This window comes from Eptatretus burgeri, chromosome 9, assembly GCF_056783735.1.
Source record: "Eptatretus burgeri isolate ZD-2024b chromosome 9, Ebu_testis_v1, whole genome shotgun sequence".
Taxonomy (NCBI): domain Eukaryota; kingdom Metazoa; phylum Chordata; class Myxini; order Myxiniformes; family Myxinidae; genus Eptatretus; species Eptatretus burgeri.
This window is the reverse complement of record NC_140969.1, coordinates 51,539,530-51,556,788: the sequence shown is the minus strand read 5'-3', so window position 1 is coordinate 51,556,788 and position 17,259 is coordinate 51,539,530. Positions and strand designations below refer to the sequence as shown.

The 17,259-nt window shown below is 43.8% G+C and overlaps 1 protein-coding gene across 3 annotated transcripts in view; it reads right to left on the bottom strand.

The window, feature by feature from the left end:
- LOC147020122 (gamma-2-syntrophin-like) overlaps positions 1 to 11,420 on the bottom strand; it is a 458,024-nt gene extending 446,604 nt beyond the window's left edge. Inside the window, exons 1-3 of one of the 3 annotated variants that reach the window (XM_085895151.1) lie at positions 10,989 to 11,420; positions 10,241 to 10,319; positions 10,042 to 10,118 (exon numbers count right to left, since the gene is read on the bottom strand). The gene's annotated coding sequence lies outside the window, so the exon portion shown is untranslated. Of the gene's footprint in view, positions 1 to 10,041; positions 10,119 to 10,240; positions 10,320 to 10,530; positions 10,730 to 10,988 lie in introns of those variants that run through there. The other 2 variants (XM_085895153.1, XM_085895152.1) reach the window with 2 other exon arrangements.
- Positions 11,421 to 17,259: the final 5,839 nt, after the last annotated feature.

Genomic DNA, 17,259 nt, shown 5'->3' with positions numbered 1-17,259 from the left:
CTGCTCTTCTGCTCTTGCTCACCCTCTCTCTGTTCTATTCACCCTCTCATTTTCCCAAGGTCATCTGCCATCTGCTTGGAAATCTGCTAACATCACTGCCCTGCATAAAAAAGGTGCAAAAACAGATCCCTGTAACTATAGACCAATCAGCCTTCTCCCAATCATCAGCAAGGTTATGGAATCCATCATCGCTTCAGACATGAAATCCTTCCTCTTCTCCAATGGCTTGATTTCCAATCATCAATTTGGTTTCAGACCAGGTCACTCTACCCTAGATATGCTGCTACTGCTCTCCCATCAATGGATGGAGGTCCTCAATGCCAGACAGGAAATCCGAGCCGTATCCCTGGACATATCACGTGCTTTTGACACAGTCTGGCACCCTGCCCTACTCACCAAACTCTCTTCCCATGGTATTCAAGGCCATCTCCACTCATGGCTCGCAGACTTCCTCTCCTGTCGCAGTCAACGTGTGGCCCTAAATGGAGTTCTTTCATCCCCTCTTCCTGTGCAGGCTGGAGTTCCTCAAGGTAGCGTTCTGGGCCCTGTTCTTTTTCTGGTTTTCATCAATGATCTCTCGGACTCTCTGGAAAATCCTCATTTCTCTTGCCGATGACTCAACCCTCTGCCGTACCATCTGTCATCCCTCAGACCGGCAAGCAGCAGCTTCTTCGCTCACTGCAGATCTGGATAAAATCACAAACTGGTCCAACACGTGGAACATGTCTTTCAATCCAGACAAATCTCACACTCTCACTATGTCTCTTCGAAAGGACCGTTTACAAAACCCCCATCCACTTTCTCAACAATCCTCTGGAAGAAGTCTTTTCTTTCAAGCTTCTGGGTCTCACTATCTGCCATGACCTTTCCTGGGAAAGTCACATTTCCAACCTTGCCTCAAAAGCCAGTCGCCGACTGAGAATCCTGCGTCGTGGAAAGTGCTTCCTCGGCGCTCTTGAGCTCCTGACCACTTACAAAGCTTTTGTCCGTAGCCTGATGGAGTACTGCTCTCCCTCTGGGCTGGTGCTCCTGCCTCCCACCTTTCTCGACTTCACGCTGCCGGAACCAGGGCTTTTAAGATCATTCGGATCTCCCGCAATGAAGCTGAGTCTTTGGGCCTCTCACTCAATCACCGCAGGTTGGTCGGTGGTCTTTCTGTCTTCTACCGACTCCTCTCCAGCCTTGCCCCCCCTGCTCTCTCTGTGATTTGTCCCAACCACATTTCCACAGGGCGCTCAAGGTCCGCCAACAACCCCCTTCTGGTAAAACTACCAAAATCACGAATCACTGCTCATCTTCACTCTTTCATTCCTCTTTTTTCCCGCCTTTGGAATAAACTTCCTCACTCTATTCTTTCCCATTCTTCCCTCCAGGCTTTCAAAACAGCTGTTCACCACCACCTCTTATCTTCCCCCATCCAAATCCTCGAACTTTTCTACCCCCGATAATCCACCCAAGCCCACTTCCTTCAATTCTCCTGCTTTCCTTCCTGAAAGTCCCTTTAATGTCCATCTTCCCTCGCCATGTTCCCCGTCCCATCCCCATCCCTCTCCCTTCCACAGTTCACCTGTGTCTGGTCCCCAATGTTTTGTCCCTTCCACTCCCGCCCCTCTTGTCTCATGCCTCCTTGCTGTGAGTTGTGTGTTTGCTCTCATACGAGCCTCGACCAAGGTATACAAAAAAAAAAAAAAAAAAATATATATATATATATATATATATATATATATATATATATATATATATATATATATATATATATATATATATATCATGATACTGATGTTAAACAAAAATTATGCTGACACATCACCTCCAAACTATGATGGCGTCCGTGTGGACTTGACATCCGTGTGAAGTCTCTTGCGTCTTCATTTTAAAACAAAAATATTTTTTTTTCTCTCGATTTTCATTTCAGTAACCCTTAAAAAGTTAAAACAAAAGATATCCAAACTGGACACAATATGGTAGGCCAAATCTGAGGTTCCTAAAAGTGGAACAATGGACTTGTAATGGGATGTGTCAATTGCAACACGTGGTGAATGATAACAATGAGTAAATAAATAAATAAATAAATAAGTACAAAACCTGTAGATGAAAACATTCAACGAACAAAATTTAAAAAGACTAAAACGTTTTGCCACTGTTAAATGGTTCATGTCCCAAGCTAAACGAACATATCTTTGCACACCTAATTACCCAAAGCAAAACACTTCCTCTTCAACACTCAAAACAATTTCTTCCCAGAAATTCACAAAATTTACATCTCGACTGTACTCATGTAGATTAAAATAAACTACAGGCCACAAACACTAATCCAGGAAATATTCTCTCGGAGTAGCATGTTAGGGTTTGAAGGAAGCCCTCACACACTGCCATCCTCATTAAACCTTGGAGTCTTGGATTTATCGCAAGGGAAATTTCACAGCTCAACTCCATGACGGCCGAGGTTCCTCATGACGGACGGCCATTTCTTAAAGTCCGGGGGATTAATTGCAACAATACGAAGTGCACTACATGTAAACAATGATGCGCCGATGGCAAATGTCATTAGAAATTGCAACACAATTCAGCAAATGTTTGAATGGTGTCGATTTTAAGGTCTCGACTCAATGTATACAATCTGAGATAAGCTGCCGGCGAACAGCGTTACCCTTTCTGTGTTCAAACAAAATAATCCTGCTTGCGCAGTGTGTAGCAAAAACACTTACAGAAGGGTGGGGAGGGGGGGGAGGTGGCCAGGGGAGAATCCCTCAAAAGCAGGTTTCCATTCTCCTTATGTGCTCTTAAGATGATTTACTGCAGGTATGATTACAGAATAAAAAAAGCTTGCATTTTATTGAACAAAACTCGAGGAAAAAACATTTTCAACAGGAGAAAAAAGAAGCAATTTGATAAAGGCAGTTTCATGGGATAAACAGAGTAAAAGGACAACAAACTGACAATTCAGCAACAGGCAGACGTACCAAGCAAGAGAATGAACGCACAGGAGAGAGGAAAGAAGAGAAAAGAGGAGAGGAGAAAGCACACGACAATCTGTAAGTACGAGGGTTCAGATAGGTAGGATTAACGGGGGTAGAAAAGATTGCAGGCAGTGATGGAGGGTGACACGAGATGGTGGTGCATCACCAACTTCATTCACTGGGAGGAAGAGTGGGATGGAACCATCTCTGGAAGGCAGTGCCACAGACTGTTGAAAAGAGGACAGGAAGCCTGGATTTTGAGAGTTATACCAGGATTTGGGCAGTTCAAAATGCAGGAGTATGGAGGTCATTGCAACCTGAGTTTGGAGGTCATACCATTTGCCAAAAAAAAATTGAGAATTTCATTTTTTATTTATTTAAACATACAGTTGTGCTCAATAATATGCTCAACATGTGGTACACTTTTCATCAGGGGTATTCTCAGTTGCTTATGCAATGTAACAACGTAAAAATTAGTTTGCTTGCACGAGTCAACATGACCACGTACTATGATGTGGTGCTTCCGAGGGTGAAAAAAAAACAATAATAAAGGAATGGTGTGAGCGAGTACAAATTTCTCGAGACACAATATTGAAAAATGGGTTGCGCGCTCATTCCGGGATATTTGAACAAACAGGCTTCGATTTGTTTCTCAGGATCATACAATCAGTGCTTTCCTCTGTGAGAGTGCTGTATGTTGTTCGTCACACCTTCGACATTTTAAAAGTGAACATGAAGTCATTTTCTTTTTTTTGTATTCCATGTCAAGGCTCGTGTAAGAGTTAATAGACAGAACATATAACAAGGCAGGAGACAAGAGGGGCAGGAGGAGAGTGAAGTACAAAGCAGTGGGGAACAAAGACAATAGGAGATCTGTGGAAGGGAGCGGGATGGGGTGGGGTACACGGGGTAAACAAGATGGACATTACAGGGACTTTCAGGAAGGAAAACAAGAAATTTGAAGGAGGTGAGTTTGGGGTGGATTAACAGGGGTAGTAAATATCAAGGTTTTCGTTGGGGCAAGAATTGAGATGATGGTGAACAGATGTTTTGAAGACCTGGAGGGAGGAGTGGGATTTTGTTCCAGAGGCAGGAAAGAGTGTAATGAAAGAGTGAAGGTGAGCAGTGATTCCTGATTTTGGCAATTTCACCAGAAGGGGGGTTTTGGCAGACCTTGAGCACCTTGAGGAAATATAGAAGGGGGGGGGACAAGGGGGGGGCAAGGCTGGAGAGGAGATGGTAGAAGACAGAAAAACCACCGACCTGCCTCCAGTGAGAGAGAAAGAGTGACAGACCCAAAGACTCGGCTTCATCACGGGAGATAACAATGATCCTAAATGCCTTGGTTTCCAGAGCATGAAATCGAGCTACATGTGAAGCAGGAGCATCATCCCAGAGGGCGGAGTAATACACCATCAGACTATGGATGAAAGCTTTGTAAGCGGTTAGAAGCCAAGGTGTGTAAAGGAAGGACTTTGCACGATGTGGGATGCCCAGGTGGTGACTGGCTTTCCCAGGAAATATTTTAGCAGATAGTGAGACCTAAAAGCTTGAATGAAAGAACTTCTTAATGGGGATTGTTGAGAAATTAGATCGGGGAAGAGGTGGGGGGGGGGGGTTCCAGATGATCTTTTCAAAGGGCGGAGGAGCTCCTTGTGAGCCAACGGACATCCATATTTAGTGTCCAACTGTGTCTGCAGATGTCCTCCTGCAGTGGGGTTACTTTTTATTAGGACGCATTCTATGCCACGCTCGAGTCTGTGGTTGATCAGTGCCCCAGGCGAGATACTTTTCTAGTCTTGGGGGATTTCTGGAACATCAACTGGAACCGAGAGGGATGGTTATGAGACGCGTGTTGGTCCCCATGGGTCTGAAACTGTGAACCAGAATAGCACTAAGTTCCTTGACTTTGCAAGAAGTCATGGAATTAGGGTGGCTGGTTCATGGTTTCAGCAGCAACAAGCTCATTGCTGGACTTGGTATTCCAATGCTGGTGGTGTGGCAAAGGAGATTGACCATGTCCTCGTTGATGAGCGCTGGAGGATGATCCAAAACTGCAGGGTCGACCGAAGTGCTCAGTTCAATACCGACCACCGGCTTGTTGTAGCAACTCTGAAGTTGCAGCTTATACAACCAGACAGACAGTCAGGGGTGAAAACATAACCTTCCACCTTTGGTGGCAGAGGTAATAATGTCTGCCACAATACTTAATCAACAATAAAAAAAAGTAAAACATGGATGAAATGTCAAAAAAAAAATAAAAATAAAAAAAAAAACAAGGTAGGAATGACCACATTCTGATGCCACAATAACACAACACAATCCTCTTAAGGGTTACCATCATGACATCTCTTGAAGTTGTTCCATCACAATCCCACAACAAAAGTAAAATGTCAAAAGGTGTCGTGATGGTAACCCATAAGAGGATTGTGGCATCGTAATGTGGTGTCATTCCTACCTTATTTGGTTGATTTTTTTTTTTTTTAGATTTCATCCCTCTATGTTTTACACTTTTATAAAAATGTTTTCTTTTTCTGCAATTTTTTAAAGGTAATAAAATGCTGAATCTTCTATATATTAGTATGGATTAAATCCACCGGTTATTAAATTGTTTTAATACCTGTTTAAGTTGATTTGGGAGAAGGGTTGGATATGTATCATTTTTTGCAATGGTTCTGTCCAGTGTCCATTCCCCAACCCCCCTCACACAATCCTGGCCTGGTTTTGTTGAGTCCAGATTTACATTTGATTTCTTTTCCGAATAAAACGATTAATGTTTGATATATTTTCAAAATTTTGGGTAACGTGCACTAGCCCAGAGATAAAGCAACTTCCTCGCATTGGAATCACCATCATTATGTTGCTTCAGCAGTTATTGAGGTAGGTCGGGCTACAGTTTTACATTGTTTTTAGAGGGAAAGAAGAAAAACAAGAAGTAGAAATTGGCATTTCAGTGATCTGTCATTGTGGTACTTAAGCGATGCATTCTGGCGTCTTTTTAAATACTGGTAGTTCAGAAAATTCTCAAAAATAAAAGGTCAGGCTTTTAAATGCTTGTGTGTTCACTCTATTGGAATTTATGAGTGCAGCATTGTGTACACATTTTAATGGGTGGCCATTATTTCCCCCATATAATCCCTCTTCATGGAATACAGTACTACCCTACTCCATGATAATTGTGGAATATAAAAAAATAAAAAAACAGCCTGGCACACCACCTTTGAAAGGTTGTGTATCCCTGATCAATGGCTCAATACAGAAGCTTCTATGTACACATATTACATGTTGAACTAGAATGGCACTAGAACGTTGAACTAGAAATATGTGGAGCACATATTTACGCCAGGCTGAACAGTTGACGCTTTGTGTCCCACTGATAGGCTATATCTGCATCTGGACCTTAACCAAACTCTAATCGGCTTATTCTTGTCACCGAACCAAATCATCCACAACTTTTTGAAATATCATGCTACATATTGTTTTTGTCCTGATCACTCAATCGTGAGGAATCAATCACTTATGCATTAAAAAATTGGCGTATCTGGATCTTTACCAAAATGGAAACAATTCAGCCTTGTCACACACCCAACCTTTCCAGAAAATTTCGTCCAAATCTGTCTATATATTTTTGAGATATCCTGCCCACATGGAGATAGACGGTGGTGAAAACAACCTCCGCCCACCTTCGGTGGCAGAGGTAATAAGCACATTAGAAGGCATTGGTGTATATTTCCATGAACTACAAGGACATTAAAGGCAATAGACAAAACAGTACAGAACACGGGATTTGAACCTGGGATCCACCACGTAATAAAGTGTGTTCTGAGGAACACCACCAGGACAACCTGATTGATAGATTTTTTTTGTTTTTTTTTTTTAGTCAAAGTGTTGACGATGTTCAATCAAGGAGTTAAAAAAGGAAATGCGTTCAGTCATATGTCACAATATATCATTGTAACCCAATGTCACAGGTACCCTGCAGTTTAATGACAGTTTTGCGTTGTCAAAGTAAACCAACTTGTGGCATGCTGTGCAAGCCAGGATATAAAGAACATCACATTAAAACTGCAAAGCCCTTTTTCTACAATAAAACATCTGTAGGCAGACAAAAAGGAATAAACTGCCCCCTCCTCTCCCTTGCCATTCAAACAAAATAATTACAACTTAATCTTTTAACAGCAGACAATGCTTTTTTTTCCTCAAACACGATGTGTGATTAATTAGTAATGACCTGGACCAAAATTCAGACGTTAAAGCATCCATATATACAAGAGCGAGTTGTCTCCCCCACCCCTCTTTCACCGCTTATGTGTGTCAAGTTATACTACAATGTGATATCCATGGGCCAATTGTGCCAAAATTTGCTGGACCACATTATTAAAAACACACAGTAGGTCAACGTCGCAATAAAAATAAAAATTAAAAAAAACTTCCACTTTATCAAATTGATGTTAACACAATAATAACGGGAGAGGCACGGAGCTCGGCTTATGGTAATACTTCGGCGGAATGTAAATCGTAATACAGTATACAGCGTGTTCCAAAAAGACCTGGACAATTTTGGTCCTTTGTTTTATATGATAAAGAAACTCATAAGTTTTCTTTATTTTCATGTCTGGTGGTTTAATGCAAAATATAATGGCGCCTCCACAGTTGAAAGCTCAGTGCATCGAATGGTTCAGAGACGAGATCAGACATGCAAGTTCAGCGTAATTACCGTACAACGTATGGAAGGAATCCACCGTCGCAGATGAGCATCAGAGAGAGGCAAGAGAGGTTTAAGGAGACTAAAAGTCGTCAGAAACAGAAAAGTACCGGTCGACCAAGCACAAGTGCATCAGACGTTGTACGAGTGCGTGAATCATTTCAATAAAGTCCTAGAAAATCAATCCGACACGCATCCAGAGAACTGGGACTACAAACCACCACTGTTAACAGGATTTTGCATTAAAGACTGAAGCTTTATGTCTATAATATACAGATTCTGTAGGAACTCAAACCAAATGATGGACCTAAATGCAAGGCCTTGAAAATGCAGTCACATACTGTAAAGGATGATGAAGATTACCTGGAAAAGGTCATGTTCACAGACGAAGCTTGCTTTCTGGTATCGCGGAAGGTCAACTGGTACAATGCGAGGATCTGGGGGTCTGAAAAACCCCACGTGGTCATTGAACACATACGCAACAATCCAAAGGTCAATGTGTGGGGTGACCTTCTCCATGACTGCTTGGTGGGTCTGTTTTTCTTGGCGGAGGATACAGTGACCTCAACAATTTACATGAACATGTTGGAAGGATTCGCCTTCCCACATATTGAAGACCGGCAACCAGATATCATTTTTCAACAGGACAGGGCTCCCCCTCGTTGGGCCTTTGTAGATCGAGCCATCCTGAATGAAAAATTTACGTCACGGGAATGGCCGAGATGGACCAACCGCCTAGCCCCACCGATCGCCAGATGTAACCCCTCTCAATTTTTTTCTGTAGGGGGTTTGTCAAAGATATTGTCTACAAGACCAAGGTGGCAAACCTGCATGATCTTCGTTCTTGGATCACAGCCTCATGCGCAGTGGTGGATGCAAACATGCTGAGCCGACCATGGAAAGAACTCATGTACCAACTTGATGTCCTGTGTGCTACAAACAGAGCTCACATTGAAGTGTATTGATAGTGTGCATAAACGTTTATGAGTTTCTGTATCATTGTACAACTTGTGGTTCTAAATATATTAACAACCAAAGTTGTCTGGGTCATTTTGGAACACCCTGTTCAAAGGGTCCATGAGGCTGAGTGTAAGTGGTAATGTATAAAGGGTCCACAGGACTGAGTGTAATCCTGCACTACCGAAAACAAGGAAATGGGAGCATTTGGCTCAACATTTCCGTGATGCACTCCCGGGTTAATTTTTGCTGCAGCTTTAAACATCCATTTTCTTGATGGTTTAATAAAATTTCAATAACCTGATCTTGATCTGGTGACCATACTTGTTAAAGAATGAGAGCAAGGTTAACTTACTCTTTTTCATGCATCACACACCTTACACAAATACATTCTACACCAATCACTCTGAACCATTCACCTTGCGCCAAGTGCTCTACACTTTGCACCAATCATCCTGCTCAACATGTCAGTGGTGCACTCCCGGGCTAATTTTTTTTGCTCAGCATTTATGTTGAGGACACAGTATACAAAGACCCTGTGGACCACAGGGCTCAACTTTGCCCTGTAGACCCTTTGTATATTACACTAATCATCCAATCACTCGAAAGCAAGCACCACTACAACCTTCACCAATCACTCTGCACCAGTAATTGGAATCCCCACAAGCATCCTACACCAATCACTCTGCACCTTGCACAAATTACTCTGCAGTGATTGGAATCCCTACAACAAGCACCACACACCCTTTACCAATTACTCTGCAACAATCATTTGCACCTCACACCAAGAACCAAATAATTATTTTTCTGATCATTTGCAGTTTCATGGGAAAATTCACAGGCATACAACAGCACCACCTTTATGCCAGATGGAGTTTTCTGAAGACCAAGGGTGAGTATGCCATCAAGTTTGCTACCAGTGTCAATTTCAAAACATGATCAACAGGCCAAGCAAACCCACGTGCTCCCAAGAAAAACCTACCGTCCTCCCAGGGCACCCAGCTCAAAGTCCCCATACATCGGTACGGCACACCATTTGAGGAATCATTTTCACGACCTTATTATCACATAGCTGTGTTTCTGGCACGAGGACCATTTGTGAACATGGAGTGAAGAACAAAGCAAAATAGGGACAAAAAAAATAATAATAAATAAATAAATAGCATACACAGGTAGGAATTGAATTATGAGCCATTACTTAAACACAGCATCCATTTCGGTGTCTCCAGAAAGGCCCCATGACATTTCCCGCCTTAACAGCAGTACAGGGCTTTGAGGGAACACTCTTTTTGGAAGCTCCAATTACAGACAGAATGGTAAACACGTTTTAAAAGGAATACCCTACATTTTGAACCCTCAACACCCAGAGCACATTTGATTTCCTCAATGTACCTACATAAACAAGAAAAGCTTCCTTACCAATATCTGTGAACCCCGAGAAGATGCCTGAACAAGATGCTCCACGGATTCCGCAATAACGAGGTGAGAACCTTCACCTGATAATGCATCGAGAGGTATTTGGTTTAATCCGTTGGGGGCGTCCAGAGTCTCATTGCTCACCGATTGTTCACACGGTAGCCTGCTGTGCTCACACACCTGCGCTCTCCGGACATCTCACCTTAAAATGCATCAGGTAAGTCCCGGTGACATCGGAGGGGGATCACATCACGCCGTGTGGATATCGAGCTGCAACCAAACTGAAAGGAACCAAACAGTCGAATTAGTAGTCGGTCATCCATTGATCCGCAATCAAGGTTTGTGCTGTGCCCCAGTCTCGTCACTGGGACTAAAAGCAAATATTTAAATTAATATTTATATTTTACAATAACAAAGATAATGTTCTTCGAAAGTTATAATTTAATTCGTGCAGCCCCTCGTTCACACAAACACCTCTTCATTTGGTTGTACCTCGTATTATATTCATAGTCGGCGACCTCCTAACTTTATAGCGAGTTCCGTGCGCAGCACGTTGGGGAGGGGAAGGGTATGGAGGGGGGAGGGGTCAAAGGACACAAGTCACTGCCAGGATAGGTTAACCTTTATATATTAACCCCTACTGGTACCCATCCATCACCAATACACCGACGGCGACCTCGTACATCCCCATGCACACCTGGAGCAAAGTCCTCATGTAACGAATGCACACCTTGAACTTAATATACAGGTGCAGGCTATAATCCGCGCGTGCACATGATGCACGTGTAGTCACGTGCACCGACAGTCATTACCATTTACCACGCACACTTTTTGGTTCGTCTCGGTCTACTCAAACCTATCTACTTAAGCCGTGCGCACTTATTTGCATGAGTCCTCTTCCTTGCATGCGAACCCCAGTTATTGCTTTACACCGAGATCTTCAAGCGTACCCTGCTTTGTGGCGTCAGACGGAGACAAGCAGCCGCCTGGGAAGGGTGGAGGACGAACCTTGTCGGCCTTTCTCGGAGAGATCGGGTCCTTACGACCACCACTTATAGCACCTCCCACTGGCGTTTCTTTGGTGTCGTTGCTGGTAGGAAGACGCGCAGAGCAGAGCGACACGCACACGCACACGCACAAACACGCACCCGCACAAACACACAGCTGTGAATGTGTCAGTGCCTCCTTTACTCTCCGCCCCACTTCGCACGCTCGTTCATGGCGCTTCCAAAACGGCTCCTCGTGCCACGTTCCCTGCCCGGGCCGGGGCTTGCCAGCACAAACAAGATCAGCTGCCTCGGAGCGAGCTGCGGGAGGAGAGTGGGTAACGGGCAGGAGAGTGCCGGGAGCTGAACCAAGCAAATTGGTTACACTCCCCTCTCCCCCGGCCCCCACTTCATACTCGTATATCTATCTCCCATATCCTCTACCCCCAGTACCATCCGACCACTTTTATCCACAGGCATAATCCTCTTGTACTTCTCTCACCCCAACATATCCCCCTACCCTTCTCACCCCGACTCCCCCTCCCCCCACGTATCCTCCTACCCTTCTGATGCAACCATTATCCCCTAATCGTATTACCCCCACGAACTCCATCGATCACTCCATTTCCTCATATCCTCTTATCCCTCCTCTTCCCATTATCCCCCTATCCCTCCTCCTTGTCCTCCTCCCTCCTCATCCCCCACATCTCGCAATTACTCTTTCCTCCCATACCCTATCCTCAGTATCCCTATATCCCCCCCCCCCCCCCCAAAAACTCCCCTCCATCCGTATTTCTCTTTCTTCTCCATATAGCCATATCCCTCCAGAATTCTCCCTCCATATATCCACTACCCATCTTTACCTGCCCCATCATATCCTCGATGTGGCTATAATCCCTATCCATATCCTTTGCCCCTCCCATATACTCCACCACCCCCACAATATTCCCTACCCTGCCTCACAATATCCCTTACCCCCCACACTCTCCCAATATCCCTTACCTCCCCCCCACTCCCCCAATATCCCTTATACAACTCTCTCCACCCTCTCCCACTCATTGATCCCCTACTCCCCCATAACACCCTCATATTCCATACAGGGCTACACCACTCTCTTCCAAAATATATCTGACACCTTCTCTCTTTCCCACGCCCCTTATCCAACCCCTTCCTCCTTTACACGATTCCTCATCCATGACCCCCATCCCCACCTTATGTGCCCCTCTCATTGTCCTCAACCCATCGAGCTGTGAAGGTTTGGGAGCACAGCGGCACCAGCCCATGAGTATTGATACTCCGCCATCGGGGATCCGTGGGTATGATTCATGCTGATTAGACAGAACGAACCTAGACTGCAAATGTCGCGGGTTAATGTCGGACCAGCACATCTTCGGGCCCTCGTTCCAAGTCAACTGGTATTATGTGTATAACTTCCTTCGTTGCACTTTTATTCTCTTGGAGAAAATTTACTTGTGCTTTGGATCAGTAATTTTAGGTTAAAAACACAAATCCCAGAAAAGCAAAATTCACTAAAACATTGTCCCAAGACGAAGGTCCAGACGCTTGGGCCACAGAGAGACCTTAAGAGGAATGATCAAATTCATTTCATCACTTTGGGGGGGGGGGCAGGAGCAACATTGTGTCCTAAACCCATCACTATCTCTACCCACTTTACCCAGTCGCACCCAACTGTCCCTGGACTCTGTATCCTTTTCTCCTGACAAGGTGGAGAGCTTGCTTTCAAACCTCGAGTCAGATTCTGCAACCGGTCCAGACGGCATCAGCCCACGTGTCCTCAAAGCCTGCTCTTCTGCTCTTGCTCACCCTCTCTCTGTTCTATTCACCCTCTCATTTGCCCAAGGTCATCTGCCATCTGTTTGGAAATCTGCTAACATCACTGCCCTGCATAAAAAAGGTGCAAAAACAGATCCCTGTAACTACAGACCAATCAGCCTTCTCCCAATCATCAGCAAGGTCATGGAATCCATCATCGTTTCAGACATGAAATCCTTCCTCTTCTCCAATGGCTTGATTTCCAATAATCAATTTGGTTTCAGACCAGGTCACTCTACCCTGGATATACTGCTTCTGCTCTCCCATCAATGGATGGAGGTCCTCAATGCCAGACAGGAAATCCGAGCCGTATCCCTGGACATATCACGTGCTATTGACAGTCTGGCACCCTGCCCTACTCACCAAACTCTCTTCCCATGGTATTCAAGGCCATCTCCACTCATGGCTCGCAGACTTCCTCTCCTGTCGCAGTCAACGTGTGGCCCTAAATGGAGTTCTTTCATCCCCTCTTCCTGTTCAGGCTGGAGTTCCTCAAGGTAGCGTTCTGGGCCCTGTTCTTTTTCTGGTTTTCATCAATGATCTCTCGGACTCTCTGGAAAATCCTCTATTTCTCTTTGCCGACGACTCCACCCTCTGCCGTACCATCTGTCATCCCTCAGACCGGCAAGCAGCAGCTTCTTCGCTCACTGCAGATCTGGATAAAATCACAAACTGGACCAACACGTGGAACATGTCTTTCAATCCAGACAAATCTCACACTCTCACTATGTCTCTTCGAAAGGACCGTTTACAACCCCCCATCCACTTTCTCAACAATCCTCTGGAAGAAGTCTTTTCTTTCAAGCTTCTAGGTCTCACTATCTGCCATGACCTTTCCTGGGAAAGTCACATTTCCAACCTCGCCTCAAAAGCCAGTCGCCGACTGGGAATCCTCCGTCGTGCTAAGTCCTTCCTCGGCCCTCTTGAGCTCCTGACCACTTACAAAGCTTTTGTCCGTAGCCTGATGGAGTACTGCTCTCCCCTCTGGGCTGGTGCTCCTGCCTCCCACCTTTCTCGGCTTCACGCTGTCGAAACCAGGGCATTTAAGATCATCGGCATCTCCCGCAATGAAGCTGAGTCTTTGGGCCTCTCACTCAATCACCGCAGGTTGGTCGGTGGTCTTTCTGTCTTCTAACGACTCCTCTCCAGCCTTGCCCCCCCTGCTCTCTCTGCGATTTGTCCCCACCACATTTCCACAGGGCGCTCAAGGTCCGCCAACAACACCCTTCTGGTAAAACTACCAAAATCACGAATCACTGCTCATCTTCACTCTTTCATTCCTCTTTTTTCCCGCCTTTGGAATAAACTTCCTCACTCTATTCTTTCCCATTCTTCCCTCCAGGCTTTCAAAACAGCTGTTCACCACCACCTCTTATCTTCCCCCATCCAAATCCTCGATCTTTTCTACCCCCGATAATCCACCCAAGCCCACTTCCTTCATTTCTCCTGCTTTCCTTCCTGAAAGTCCCCGAAATGTCCATCTTCTCTTCGCCATGTTCCCCGTCCCATCCCCATCCCTCTCCCTTCCACAGTTCACCTAATGTGTCTGTTCCCCACTGTTTTGTCCCTTCCACTTCAGCCCCTCTTGTTTCATGCCTCCTTGCTGTGAGTTGTGTGTTAGCTCTCATACGAGCCTCGACCAAGGTATACAAAAAAAAACAAAAAAAACATGATGAGTTTATTTCGTAATTTTATTGCATCGCATCGTTTCGTGCTCTCAAGTTCTGCTGGCACTCATCTCCCTTTGCTCAATTTTAATTCTCTTCAATTCAACCCAACTACGTGTGTACGTAATAGAAAGACGCAGTTGCAGCGAATAATGTCAAACATTAGGTATCAACTATATTACCTGATCAGACTGGCACCCGTGTGGCAATCTTCACGATACCTTCTCACACATGCACAGCCAAGTCAGCGACAGGATTCTGACATGAACTCCATGGTACTCGTAGATCAGGGTTTATTTTAAGGAAATTTTAGAACAGCACAAATATTTGAGGCAGGTGCCATGGCCCAGTGTTTGAGATTCTCTGAGTCTGAGAAGCATTTGTAATGCCTATTTTTTCTTTAACATTTTATAGATTTTAAGTTCCTTTGTATCCTTTGACAAGGTACACAACACAGGATGCCTCACTTGGAGTCTATAAAATTATAAAATATATATCTAGTCTAATATATATCTATCTTATATGCTAATATATATATATACATATATATATATATATATATATATATATATATATATATATATATATATATATATATATATATATATATATATATATATATATATATATATATATATAGTCATGTAAACACAGTGTTTTAAGTTTTAACCATCTTAGTATTTGACAAAAATTTTAAAACAAAGTACTAATCAGCATACATTTGTGTTTGTAAAATTAAAAATATACTTCTTGTCATACAAACAGTAAATAAAGGTACTTTTGCTTTTCAGTATCATGGTCATGCATTGACTTCTTGTTTATTTATATGACATTGGAGTTTTTATTATAAATTTTCGTACTGCACAAAATTGGATTAAGAACTGCACAAATTGATTTTGAACTGCACAAGTCGGGGGTTTACTACACGTTAAAATAAACCCTGTCATAGATTCGTTATCCCACACAGTGTTGAGAAGGAGTTGGGGCGAGCCAACTCTTCCGGCGGCAAATTTGCAATTAAAGAAATTAAATTCAAATCAAATGGAAGACCAAATCAAATAGGTACTGCATTGGAGTCATCAGAAGGGACTCAAACAAGCAAAAAGCAAAGATGGAGTCATCAGGAGGAACCTGGATAGGATTCGGGTTTCAACTGCTACTCTACCCTCAAACCCATCCAAGGAGCAGCCAAGTGAGCCTTCCACTTGGTTTTCCACAGATTCCAAAAAAAGAACGAATTCTGGCTGCCAGACCATGCCTCTGATCAGGTTGAAATTTAAAACATATCTTCCCTATAAAGACTCGATCATAAATTTTGAAGTTTCATGTCAATTGATGCAGCAGTTCTAGACAGATAATTAAAAAAATTATTTTCCTTCAATCCAATATGGCTGCCAAACCATGCAACCAATCAATTATTCACGAATAAGCTGGTATCGCCAAGGCTTGGGGAACATGTTTATGAAATTTCCTCTCGATCTGTCCAGTCGTTCTGGAGAAGAAGGTTTTTAAAGGTTTTAGGGTAAATCCAACATGGCTGCCAAACCATGGGACCTATGACATTATAGGTGGGGAACTTTTTGTTCCTCATGCAAAGGCTGTCATGCCTGTAAAGTTTCTCTTCGATCCGTTGAGCCGTTTCGGAGAATATTTTTGGAGGTTTTTTTATTTTTATATTGATAAATATGGGTGCTGAATCACGTGACCGATGACATCATAATTTTTTTTTCTGTAAACCAATTTATCCCGAGATGACCATCAAAAATTTTCATACTGATCGGATGTAGCGTTCTATGTCTGCAATTATGACGTCATAACGAAGGCACTTTTGACATCATAAAAAAACATCACTCATTACCCATAGGGAGTACTTGACGTGTGCCAAGTTTCAATTTTTTCTGTGGAGCAGTTTCGGAGATGCGGAAGTCCAAATTTTCTCCATTTTTCCAACATGGCTGCCACACCACGTGATCTATGATGTCATTATAATTGAAACATTCTACATGAGTAGTTGCACCCATGGTGAAAAGTTTGTGTCAATCCACCAAGCAGTTCCAGAGAAAAGGGAATAACAAAATGCAGACACACACATGTGAAGGTACAGGACCGATAGCTTAACCAAGCTTTCCTCTTCACCAACATGAGCTAATCTCTCTATCGAGTGCAGCCTGTGGCTGCTGGTTGCATCATTGGTTGGGACGTGGCTATGCCGCTGATGCAATGTCCCCCTTACCAGTACACTGGTACTCATTTTGCCGACATCGGAAGGATGACAGGCTGAGTCAACTCCTGGTGTGTATTAATTCAGCGGCCAACGGGGCTTGAACTCAGGACCCTAGGATCCCAAGCCGCCACCCTAACCACGAAGCCAACCAGGACCCTAGGATCCCAAGCTGCCACCCTAACCACTAAGCCAACACCAGGTTAACATGGGCTAATTATGTCATTTAACCCTTGACCATGGCACACAGACTTGTGCCATTCTCTGGATCGAGGTGATTTGAGGGTTAACTCAACAGGTGTTCATTGGGAGTTCTGAAGAAAGAATGGTGTGCAAGCAACTGACAGATTACCTTTGACCCATCATGTCGGGGAAGATTTGAGTGTTTGGGGTGTGGGGGAATGTTTGAGTGTGTGGGGTGACGGGTGCGTGGGAACCCCACACCAACTATATAGTACTGTACAGCATGATATTTCAAAAATATAATGGACGTCACATACTACTACTATAAATA